Genomic DNA, 12,802 nt, shown 5'->3' with positions numbered 1-12,802 from the left:
TCCACATATATACCACGTGCTGACATATCTATACAGATATACATGCACATACCTACATATCCTCACACATACACAGACATACGTACATACACTCACATATCCACACACACATAGATATACATGCATATACTTAGATATCCACACACCTGTACACACATTCATATGCACATATACCACATACTCGTACACACATATGTTCATATACCCACACACCTATACATACATGTGTGTGCTCACATATCCACACACACATATGCACACATATATACAGACACAATGTATATACTCATATATCCACACAGAGATATACACACATATAAACATGTATACATGCACAGATAGATATGTACACATATGTTCACATGTACATACAAACACATAACCACACACATATGTACACACATATACAGATATAATGTATATTCACATATTTATGCAGAGACACAAACGCATATGCTCACATATAAACATACACACACATATGCACATGCACAGATATACGTATACACTGTATACATACTGACTCTGAGCACCTGGGTGTCCATCTTCAGCAAAGTGACAGGCCATTGGAACAAGCCTAGGTCTCCCAGTCACCCTCTGTGTCACTTCAAGCTTCAAGGTGGTGCAGTGGGCAAGGGTAACACAGGTATGTGGAGGCTTCAAAGATTCAACCAAGAGCATTGGTGGTCCACAGGACCAGAAAGCCTAGGAACTCTGTAGCCATAAGCCTGGCTTACGGTATAGGTGGGACCAAAATCTTGACTCACATCTCTTTACATATACAGCCATGTCTCATAGAGAATCACACATTTCTATAGTAGAAAGGAATGTTTGGAGCTGGGTAGTTGACCAAAGGAAGAAAAAGAGTCTGGGCAGGGGAGCAAGCTGTTATAAGCTCATTCTTTGTAATGGCAGCAGATCAGAACCTAGAATATCATTGCCATAGAATCAAATGAGCAGGTTCCCAAGAGCTTGTAGGACTCTGTTTCCATATGGTCATGTACCTCTTCTCTGGCTCTTATAATCTTTCCACCCCCTCTTCCGAGATGGTACCTGAGCCTTGGGTGGGTGAAGTTTAACAAAGGGATCCTGTTCAAGAACCATCCTAGATAGGCTGACTAGACTTAGTGGACAGACTTGCACTGGGGAATGGCTGGGGACATTGACAACCCAGTGGACCTTAACAGGGATCACAGAGTATATGGGCTCCAGTGCGAGGGTGGCTATGGGAGGGTGCCAGTGGGGGTGGGGGTATAAAGGTGATTAAGATTGTTTGGGATGTTCTGTATGAAATAAACAAAAAATTCAATAAAAAACCAGACCTAGAATACCAGTTACTTCTTGTTGCTGTGATAAAGTGCTTGACAAAACCAACCTCAGGAAGGACTGGTTTATTTTGACTCACAGTTTGAGAGGATGCAGTCAGTCATGCAGGGACAGCATAGTGCAGTCACGTGAGGCAGCTGCCTACACTGCATCTGTGTGAGGATGCAGAAAGAAGGCTGCTGCTCAGCTGGCACTCTCTCTTTTCCTTTTTATCTGCTCTGGAACTAGGGGGCCCATAGGACGGTACCACCCACATTGAAAGTGAGAATTCCATCCTCGGTTGAGACTTCTTGAAACATGCCTAGATATGTGTCTCCTAGGTAATTCCAAATCCAGTAATGCAGACGTGAAGATGAGGCATCACACCCGGTCCTCAATAATGCAATTGATTGGTAATTCAGGTCACAAAGCAAGGGCTGTGGGCGGCTTGAGCCTGTTCAGTCTTTCTCACTGTCTTGTGCACAGAGTCCTTTATTCCTGTATAAAGAGGAGTAAACGGAGGCTGGACTGCTACAACCTGCTCTCCCTGCTGGTAAGCTGCAGTGCTGGGATTTGTTCCAGCTTCATTTCTAGTGCTGTGATAAAATGCCCTGAGGAAAAAGCCATTTCTCCACTCTTACAAAGTTTAGCTCCCCTTATGTAGGAAATGGAACCACCCACAGTGGGCTGGGTCTTCCTACATCAGTGAAAGTAATCAAGACCCTCCCGGATAGACATGCCCATAGGCTAATGTAGACAGTCCTTCACTAAGACTCTCTACCCAGGCCATTCTAGATTGTAGAAACGTAACAAAGTTAACAGTCCCTGGACTTGAACTCAGATCTCAAGACACCCAGACCAGTAGGGCTTCCGCTTAGAAGTGCCACCTCTGGAAACCCCAGGGAGGAAACACAGGGTGTTTCCCACAGTTTTTACAACATTCCTTTCCTGTAAGTTAATGACTCTTTAAGGGGGATAGTCAGGAATGGATGAGTTGATTGACAGACAAGGATGCAGATGCATACACGAATGAAAGGATAAATTCTGGGAGAGATAAAATAGAATTTCTCACTAAAATTTCAACGACCTATTCGTTATCTTCTGATTTCTCTCCTTCCAGCAGACCAACAAGGCATGAAGATGCATGTCTGCAGGAGTCCCAGACCGCATTTGCATTCTCTGCTTCTTTATTTGTTCTGGTCACTTTGAGAGATGTCAGGGTTGAAGCATCCAGGAATCTCTCCTCACCCCTTTGTAACTATCATATGAGACTATGGATGTATAGAATCTCTTTTTTTCTGGAAATAGCTGAGGAAAGTTTTTCCTTCTTTTAATATTTTATTTATTATGTTTATTTTATGTGTATAAGTGTACTGCCTGCATGTGTATAAGTGCACCCATGTGGTGCAATACCCCTGGAGGACAGAAGAGGGCGTTGGATCCCCTGGAACTGGATTTAGGGACAGTTGTTAGCCATTATATGGGTGCTGGAATTCAAATCCAGGTCCTCTGCAAGAACAGCCAGTGTTCTTAACTGCTGAGCCATCTCTCCAGGCCCAGAGGGAAGCTTTTCTTGAGAAAAGAAGACAGAGCAGGAAGCCATTGAAATCACTACATCCAGGACTTGGGTGCACAAGCCTAAGCAAGGACAAGAGCGTTTAAGACATTAACAAGTGTGTTGTACGACATCTCATACCTATGTGAAGACCATACATGGCAGACCGTAAGATTCCTTCCTGAGCCAGGAGAGCCAATTCACAGCTTTGATTCTGAGACAGGATCTCAAGTTCATTCTGTCCACTCTTGCTCCTGATCAGGAACACCACCTCGTCCAAAGAGCCTGCTCTGGTCTCATCTCCCTTTCCAGGCCAGATTGGTCACTGGCTACTCTGTTCTCTGACCCTACACATGCTTTGAGAACTGCAGTGTTTCCTGGGGGTGTATGTAAAGGTTCCTCACTGAGAGGTACCGGTTAACTGTTTTCACATGGTTGTTGTGGGAAGGAGTTGGTTGTAAGGTAGTAATGTGGCTCAAAAGTCAGAAGGCTGGACAGCTAGAGCTGTGTGTGTGCATGTGTGTGCGTGTGTGTGTGTGTTATTGCCTCTCCACTTTTTTTGTGACAGGGTCTCTGTGATGATTAGCTTTGATTGTCAACTCAAAACAGTCTAAATCACCTGGAAAGCATGTCTCGATGGATTGCCTAGATCAGGCTGGCCTGTGTACAGCAGGCGGGAACTTGTTTTGACTATTCAGCCTACCATAGGTGGCTCCATTCCCTAGGCAGGGGTTCCTGGCCTGTATAGATACGGAGACGGTGTCGAGCATACGCATGCGTTCATTCTGTCTCTGTTCCTGACTATGGATGTGACCAGTTCCTGCCTTGACTTCTCCTCAGTGGTGGATTCCAAACTGGAATTGTAAGCCAGATAAACCCTTCCGCCTTGAGATTGTGTTTGTCAGGTTATTTTATCACAGCAGCAGATATGAAACTAGAACAGTCTCTCACTGGCCTGAAACTCATCAGGTAGGCTAGGCTGGCTGGTGAGCAAGTGGCGAGATGACCCTGTTTCCACACCCCTCTCCCCATCCCCAAGCAGTGGGGTTACTGACTGAGCCATCTCCCCAGCCTACAACTAGAGCTGGCTCAGGAACCGTCACTGTTGGGATACATCATTTTGACCGTTTGCTTTTTGTGTTGCTTCTTGGATTATATGAGCCTGTGTGGACCATTGCACAGAAGACCTGAAGGCTTGGCCAAAAGGGGGAAGAGGTCTTCAACAACCTGCCCTCTCACCCAACTCCCCATGGGAAACCCAGGTACCATTTGCAGGAGGTGAGGGCAGCTGGAAAAGGTACAGTGTGTACTCACTGACTTCTGCCTTTTCCAGAAGCCAGCCCTGCAGGACTGTAAATATCCCAGGAGGAGAGATAGTACCTTCCTCAGACACTTCATGACTGGCACTCAGAACCTTCTTGGAGAAAGGGTGGTGGCAGGGTATGTCCAAGGAGCACTCAGGGTAATGTCCCAACTGGAAGTAGATGCTTTCTAAGTTGTCTTTGAGAGATTCTTTGAAAAATATTTGTGTATTTGTATTTTATGAGTATAAGCACTTTGCCTGCATGTATGTAAGTGAGCCATATGTGTGCAGTGCCTACAGAGACCACAAGAGGGCATTGGATTCCCTGGAAGTAGAGTTACAGACAGCTCTTAGTGAATCACTTTACTGATGGTGCTAGGAACTGAACTGGTGGTCCTCTGTAAGAGTAGTCAGTGCTCTTAACTGCTGATCTGGCTCTTTGTCCCTTTTTGAGAGTTTTATTAAAGATATCACCTATTCCCCAAAGAACTACAAAGATCAGCACTGAGCCAACAGCCCCTTCCCCCTAAACTTTTTTGGTGTGGAGCTACTGCATATTGACAATGGACTGTGACTTTTTTTTTTTTAACCCTCAGAAGAACTCTTGAGAGTTGACAAGTGGACTGTAGGGACTTTCAGACCAGAAGTGGGGTGTCCTTACTTTATTCCCTTCCCCTGGCCCCCGACTAGTGAAAATTTATTTCAGGTAGTCATTAAAATTCTGCTCCTGTCACTTCTAACAAATGGCAGAAAGCACGAGGTACAGCATGTGGACTATGTGTTTGCGATGACAAGGAATGCCTACCTTCCAGTGCTTTGGGGTTTTATGAATGATTTATATCTGGTGCTAAAGTTCACAAATGAAACTTGGAGAAGCAGATGCTTCATCCTTCCATCCAGTCGTGCCTGCCCATACTGATGGGGAAGGGAAAACGGCATGGCCTCGTAAATCAACAAAATCTATTTTTGTGTCTCTTGATCTCCATTGGGAACATCCGTGTAACACCCAAACAAATGTGGTGAAATGAGTTCCCCAAGAAGCCCTTTGTGTTTAGGAGCAGTGCCGACATGTTCATAAAATGGAGAGAGATGGTATGGTCTGAGGGGGACCGTGTAGTGTGGGGGATCAGAAGGACTGGAATCTGAGAGTAGATGGGGTTCTCCCAAGCTCCTGAGCACAGGGGAGGATTATGGAGCTGGGTGGTACTGACCAAGTAGACCTGTGCTGCCGTCATGCTGGGCTGTCAAGGTTTGGAGAGAGGGATAGGTTCGGTAAGGAGAGGGATGTTCAACTGAAAGATGAAAAAGAACCAACATCTGGAAATGGACTTTGGTTGGTAATTGGAAAATCATGGAAGGATTCTTGTAAAGAAGACAGGCTGAAGTTTAAGAATAGGTTTTGCTTTTCTCTCTCTTCTTCTTTTTCCTCTTTTAAAAATCTTCCCCTCCCTCCTTCCCGGCTTCCTCTCCTCATTAAGTGAAATATGGCCTTTTAAGGATGAGGTGACCAAGTAAGTGTGTGTGTGTGCGCGCATGTGGAGGCCAGTGGACAACCTCGGATCTCCTGTCCTCTACACGCCTTTCTCTTGAGACCCAGCCTCTTGCTGACCAAGGTGGAGCTCAGCAAGTAGGCTAAGCTGGCTGGGTGGTGAGTCCCAGGCACACACTTGTTTCTACCTACCTGGCACTGGGATCATAACTGTACGCCATTGTGCACTAAAACATGGATTCTGGAGATCAGACTCAGGCTCTCATGCTTGCAAGGCAAGCACTTAACTGATTGTCTCCTCATCCCGGGTGAGATGACTTATGGAAGAGAGCACGGCTCTCTTTGAAACTATCTGTACCCTTCACCTTTGACCCACAGTCCAATCCTTTGAGCCTTATCTGATGGCTGCAAAACACACAGTGGTCACCCTAAACGCACATCACCATCTTACTGGTTCCATGATTTATTTAATAAGTAGAACTGCAAATTTCTTAAGCACCCTAGGGGGGGGCAGATAACTTGTCCTTTTTTTCTTTTTGGTGTTTTTGAGACAGGGTCTCCCTGTAACCCCAGTTGTCCTGGAACGCACTATATAGACCAGGCTGGCCTCGAACCCACAGAGATCATCTGCCTCTGCCTCCCGAGTGCTGGGAATACAGGTGTGTGCCACCATGCCCGGCTAACTTGTCCTTTCTTAAGGACTGAGACTTTTTATTGTCAGTCTGTGAAACCTGGTTCCTCAAGCACTTCATCCGAGGACCTCACATAGGCCAATTCCGCTCCATGGTGCCAGTACTGGTTTTAAGTACCCAGAACCAGAGAGCTTAGGGACTGGGTGCTGAGAATGGAAACAGATGAAGCAAGAGAGACCTGGTGTGCAGGACAGAGCTGCAGGTGTCAGCTTGGGACCTGCTGCTTTGAGATGAAAAACAGGCCCTGATAGAACAGTAGCAGAGAGCAGCCGTTTCCAGGGAAGTTCAGGGTTGCCACAGAGGAGGGTCTCTGAGCTGGTGTGAAGTCTGTGCATTTAGGGGTGTGGTGGCAGAGAGGCGGGAACACACGGGGACCAAGAAGCCATACCCACGGCTTTCCTGTGCTTTTAGTCCAGCCAGAAGCACTCAGGTGTGATGAGAAGGGAACGTGCTTTCTAAACTAATTGCCTTTGGAACACCAAGAGTTAATGCACACCTTCTCTTTCTAACTTACATCCAGCCCAGAGTTTATTCATTCACAGTTTCTAGCTGGTTGACTTTTATAAATGAAGCAATAAACACAACAATATTAAATATGCATCTCTGATACTTCTTCACATTTATTTCTATTGCTTTCACTCTCAAGTACCCACCAAGTCTTTTGTTGAGTTTTTTTTTCCCTTCTGTATTTGAGCTTTTATATGCAAGGGACTTTTTGATTTATAGATTCCACTATGCTGGATTTAAAAAAACCTCAACAACAACAAACCACTTCCAGCTCTGTTCTGAGTCCCTCGCGATGTTTCTTTGAACACAAGTTTCTGGTTGGTTTTGTAAACTCCATGTAGCAGAGATCACAACCTTTTAAAAGGAACCAGAGCAGGGACAAAATTTGTGCCATTTGCCATCCATAAGATGAACTTTTGGATTAAAAAAATAAAGGAATGTGGTTGCTACATCACCAGATGAAATGCAATATTGTCATTTAACACTTATTTCCTGACAATTCTGTAATGCAAAGAACACGTCCAATTTTTCTAAAAGAAAATCTCAGATGAAAAAAAACACTCATATCATTTGTATTTACTATAGTTAGGAGACTCTCACTGGGGCTTGGGGAGTTTATCTGGATTCATGGAAAACTCCTCACCCTTATTTCCTGAAGAAGTTACTAAAGGCAGAAAGAAAAGGTTCAAAGTCTCCCTGAGTTACTGTTCTGCTTCGAACGTGGTCCCACCTAATATAACCTGCTCATGTCATCAAACACAAAGGCAAGTACTTTTTAAGCCAAATATCAGACAAGTGCTCTTTTTTTTTCTATACCGCATGATCAACAGAAATGATGCGTTCATTTAAAATTCCATTCATGTAGGTTCTAATAAAAGCTATTATAAAATACAATTGTGTGGAGACAAAAAGAGAGATAATATCACTATGGCTCAATATAAAATTTAAGTAATTAAGACATGAAAACGATTACACAATTTACTACGAATGCAGAGAGAATACTAAAATATTTAACTCTTTCTATCCTGAGTCCTCTCTTGATTTCTTTCTCTGGAACGTCTCCTGGATGAATGCTGGTACCTCCAAAGATGTGTGAAGATGCTGCAGTGTAGATGATAATGGAGAACGATGGTCTTTATTTTCCCTTGGAGGCCGGAGGGAATCCATTCCCCCCCCCTGTGTGGTATATACTCGTGTGCACACCTGTGTTTGTGCACATATGCCATCCCATGCATGAAGACCAGAGGAAACATGTGCTATACTCTCTATCCACCACCCACCCCCTTCCCTAGAGACAGGGCTTCTCCTTGAACCAGGAGCTCACCACTTTTCAGCTGCACTGATGGCCAGCCATGCTTCTCCAGCCACTCCCAGTTACAGGCATGTGTGGCCACGTCCAGTTTTGAGTGGAGGATCCAAACTCAGGTCTTCATACGTGTCAGGAAGTGCTTTTACCATTTTGAGTGATTTCCCCAACCCCAGAGGGGTGCCCGTTTCTAAAGTAATGTGTTTTCTAGTATATGACAAAAATTGAATATGTCTGAAGAAAATATGAAATAGCCTATCTTGCTGGCCTGCCAGGCTCACGTTGATGTGATGACCCAACAGAAGGCCAGGGTGACAGGTGACAGAGCCTGACCTGAAGTCAAGCTGATCTGAGTTCAAGTCCTGACTCCACTGTCAGCTAGATTTGCCTTGTTAGGAGATCTTGATCTCCAGTCCCCTCAAACCCCTGCCCCTTGCATGAATGCAATCTTGTTTTCTTTTCTGACCTTCTGGGGTCATGCTCCAACCAGGTAGTGGGAGTGTAAAGTTGTCACAATTAAGGCTATGGGATAGATAGCCTTAATTAAGCCTGAAACAATACAGAGGGCTGGGATTTCCTGTTGGGCATCCCTGAAGGTGGCTGGTATCTGCTGGGGATCATTCTGGGGACACCAGGGTCAGAACACCACAAATAGGGAGTGGAATGCGCTATTTCTTGGCAACTTTTTCTTTGCGCTTTGATTTCCTTAAAGAGCAAGGGTCTCTACGGTGCTGGTCAGTGTCTACCTCAGGTCTGAGCTCCCTTGATTAGTATGTAGAGGGTGAGGTCTTCAGCGTGGAGCCTGCTGGGGGAGACAGTGTCTCAGGAGAATGCACTGACTCAGTGCTTTAACTTCTATCTATTTTCTTGACTGCCTTCGATCATTGGCCAGGGTGCGGCTTTTCTTTTAGGACAGTGGTAAAAATTTTCCTCGCAAAATAAATTCAGTTGGGATGAACTGGAAAGGGGAGGACACAGTTGTTTACTGGTGTATCTCAAATCCCGCAGCACTGCTTGGCCTGTGGGCGGTGCCCAAGAAATACTTGTTAGATATGAAAAGTAATTAATAGTATGTAGATGTGGGCAACGTCCCAGGGACCGAAATAGATAATTGCTTTCTGTCATGTGCACAGCACAGAGTAGACCATTTCTGTTAAGACTGGCAGCTCCTGAGCATGGTATACTGGTTTTCCTCATGTGCTTGTTCACATGGTAGAAGAACCCAGTGCTCCTGTTCTGGCTCTTTCCCCAACCATTGTACCTTTTCCTGCCTCCCTCTCTGTAACTTCTCACTCCCCAGGGTCCACCCCACAGTGCCCTGGGTGTTTGCCTCTAGAGACTGAGCACCTTGAAGACCCCACAAGCATCAGTCGTCTTCCATTAATTCCACTGGTTGGGAGCTTGTAGACCTTCCTGAGCCTTTTGCCTCCAAATTTTGGAAACAGGTGGAGCCTCCGTTTAAATTGGATCCACCTCTGTCCACCTGCCTGTATCGTTCCTCCTGGCTCAGGCTGCCACCACAGGACATCACCAGATACCATAACCAGCATTCCAAGGGCATCTCAGGAGTCACCCATGGCAGAGGACAAGATACAGAGGGTGTGTCTTGGAATGGAATAGTATCAGTGGTGTCACCCCAAACACTGTGTCTCATATCTGAAAAGGACACGTGGACTTTTGTGCTGAGGACTGGAGACCCACAACCCCAGAAAGAGGCTTTAAGTCTTCCCAGGTGAATGCTCCAAGTGGACAGATGAACTGAGGAACACTGCTCAGCTGTTATGTATGACTGTGCTCACACTCCCCCAGAAAAATGTGTTGCTCCTTGTGTGAGACTGTCTCATTGCTGTAATCGGATGGCTGGCAAACACACTTTAAAAGGAAGAAGGATTTGTTCTGATTCGTGTTTCCAGCCCCTCATGGCAGGAGGGCACAGCAGAGCAAAGACGCTCACATCAATGCAGCCTGGAAGCAGACAGTGAGCTATCTCCTGTGCCCCTGACTCTCTTCTCTCCCTCTTTTATCCCATCAGGACTGGAGTCTGCAAGATGGTCCTGAACACTCCAGGAGGGTCTTCTACACTTAGCAAATCCTCCCTGGAGATGGCCTCACAGACGTACCCAGAGAGGTGCATTACCAGTGTTCTGGGCACCTCTCAATCCAACCACACTGATAATCAAACTTAGCCATCACATTCCTTAAAATAAATTCAGAGATTATGCAAATGCTTTCATCCTGAACCTTGACAGAGTTCCACAAACCCTCTCACCCAACTGCCTGAACTTCCTGGTTTTTCTCTGAACTCCACTGCATTGGATTCTACGCCCTACCACATGTATTGGCATTGGCATTGCAGGCCTCCAGGTTCCTCACCCAGTCTTCCAGTCAGAATAAACCAGACCTTGCTGCAACAACAAAAGTCTCATTTGCAAAAAATAAAAAAATAAAAAATTAATGAACTAGTGAAATGGCTGAGTGGGCAAAGATGTTTGCCACGCAATAATGCCCTGGGTTTGATTTTTGGAATGTTCTTAAAGCTAGAAAGGAAAACTGAATCCACAAATTTGTCCTTTGACTTCCATATGCACACCATGGCATGCACACGTGTGCACATATACACATAAGTAATAAAGTTTAAATTCAAAAACAATCTATTAATGTTGGTGCTTTAACACAGATGTTTTTATGCCCCCCCCCCCAATGCTCTGTGTTTTTCACAGAAACAGGCCCTTGCTTTGGTTATATTTAGGGAAAAAGCTCCATGCCATTGAAAAAGACTTGGACTCTGGAAAGAAAACCCTGTCTGTTCACCTAAATTCAAAAACAATCTATTAATGTTGGTGCTTTAACACAGATGTTTTTATGCCCCCCCCCCAATGCTCTGTGTTTATCACAGAAACAGGCTCTTGCTTTGGTTATACTGAGGGAAATAGCTCCATGCCATTGAAGAAGACTTGGACTCTGCAATGTAAAACCTGTCTGTTCACCATTGTCAAGTTGAAAACACCACATAGCTAGTGACCGCTCAAGTGCTATTCTTTCCCCTTTTCCTATTTTTGGACTGAGAAATGAGGGCACAAGTACAGGACCAGGCAGTCAGTGCAGGACCAGGCAGTCAGTCAGTGCAGGACCAGGCAGTCAGTGCAGAACCAGGCAGTCAGGACAGTGGATCAAAGCCCACTTGGGAAGAGTTCTCCACTCTGAGACCTGAGGCACAACCCTTCCCCTCTCTGGATCTCTTTTTATTACTGAAAAGGGAATATTGGTGGGTGGGACAGATAATTTCTTAACTCTTTAAATACAGACTGCATATATGAGTATCTAATAACAGCAATAATTATACTTCAAATTTATGGGGTATGTAGCATGGACACAAAAATGTACATTTTTTTCATACATTATCTCAACAAACCCATAAGGTGCTATCTCAGCAAGGCACTATTGCTTAGCTGGTAGTAAGGTGAAATAACAGCAGCTTAGACAATGTAGATGGTGTTTTTCCTTATGCTCTGTGAACTCCACACAGCAGCCATGGGGGAGTAGATTGATCAGTGGGTCAGAATCTTCCCACCTTTCTGCTCTGTGATCCTCAGCTCCTTACTTCCACTTTCCAACTTGTCTCATGATTCCAAGGTGATTGATCCTAACCGGTCACCACATCCAATGCTGGGCGGCAGAGGCAAGCTTTCCAGAGTAGGTGACATCTTTTAAAAGATTTCTTCTTTCCAGAAATTTTATCAGATAATGTGACCCTACAGCTGTCTACATCCCCGTCTACAAAAAGTGCGATGGCACATCTTGGTTGCCAAGTAGACACACCTGGGAAGAGGGAACTTCAACTGAGGAACTTCCTCCATCAGATTGACTTGTAGGTGTGTCTGTGGGGCATTTTCTTGGCTGCCATTTGAAGTAGGATGGCCCAGCCCACTGTGGACAGTGCTGTCCCTAGGCATGTGGGCCTGGGCTGTATAGGAAAGAAAGGCACTGAATGAGTCAGAGGGAGCAGGCCAGTCAGCAGCGTTCCTCTGTGGTCTCTGCTTCAGTTCCAGCCTCCGAGCTCCTGCCCTGGCTTCCCTGGATGATGGACTCTAACTTGTTGAGTCCTTTTTACTCATTCCTCCTGGAGGCGATGCAAATGGTTGTTGATCTGGCCTGGATTTCTTTCTTTGCTTAAAGACCTCTACCCAGCAGGCTTGACCTGGATCCTTGAGGGGAAATTCATCAGCACTGACCGGGAACAGAAGGAAGAGCCACTCAAGGGTTCTGAGGCAGGCAGCCTGAGACTGGAAGTTCAAGCTCTTCCCTCTTGCCTTCTTGGTGTGTCCACACAGGACCAGTTGTCATCAGTTCTCACCTAGAAGCCCCTCCCTTAGGAATTCAGAGTTTTTCTCTCACAAATGTCCCCACATGTCTCCATCCCTCTGTTCTTATCTTGTTTCACAGATGTTTAATAACATTTTATTACATATACAATGTGTGATATATATTTATCTATACCATACACAGCCCCACATGTTGCTTTACAATATATTTTCTTCTTGCAGTAGTTGGTAATTGAGCCCAGGGCCTCAGTCATGCTAGGTAAGTACTACTAAGCTACATCCTCAGTCCTCTTTGCTAGTTTTTAAAAGAATTATTTTATTTT

The sequence above is a fragment of the Nannospalax galili genome, unplaced genomic scaffold (genome assembly GCF_000622305.1).
Source record: "Nannospalax galili isolate Female #2095 unplaced genomic scaffold, S.galili_v1.0 scaffold188, whole genome shotgun sequence".
In the NCBI taxonomy this organism is placed as follows: Eukaryota; Metazoa; Chordata; class Mammalia; order Rodentia; family Spalacidae; genus Nannospalax; species Nannospalax galili.
Note: the sequence above shows the minus strand (reverse complement) of the source record.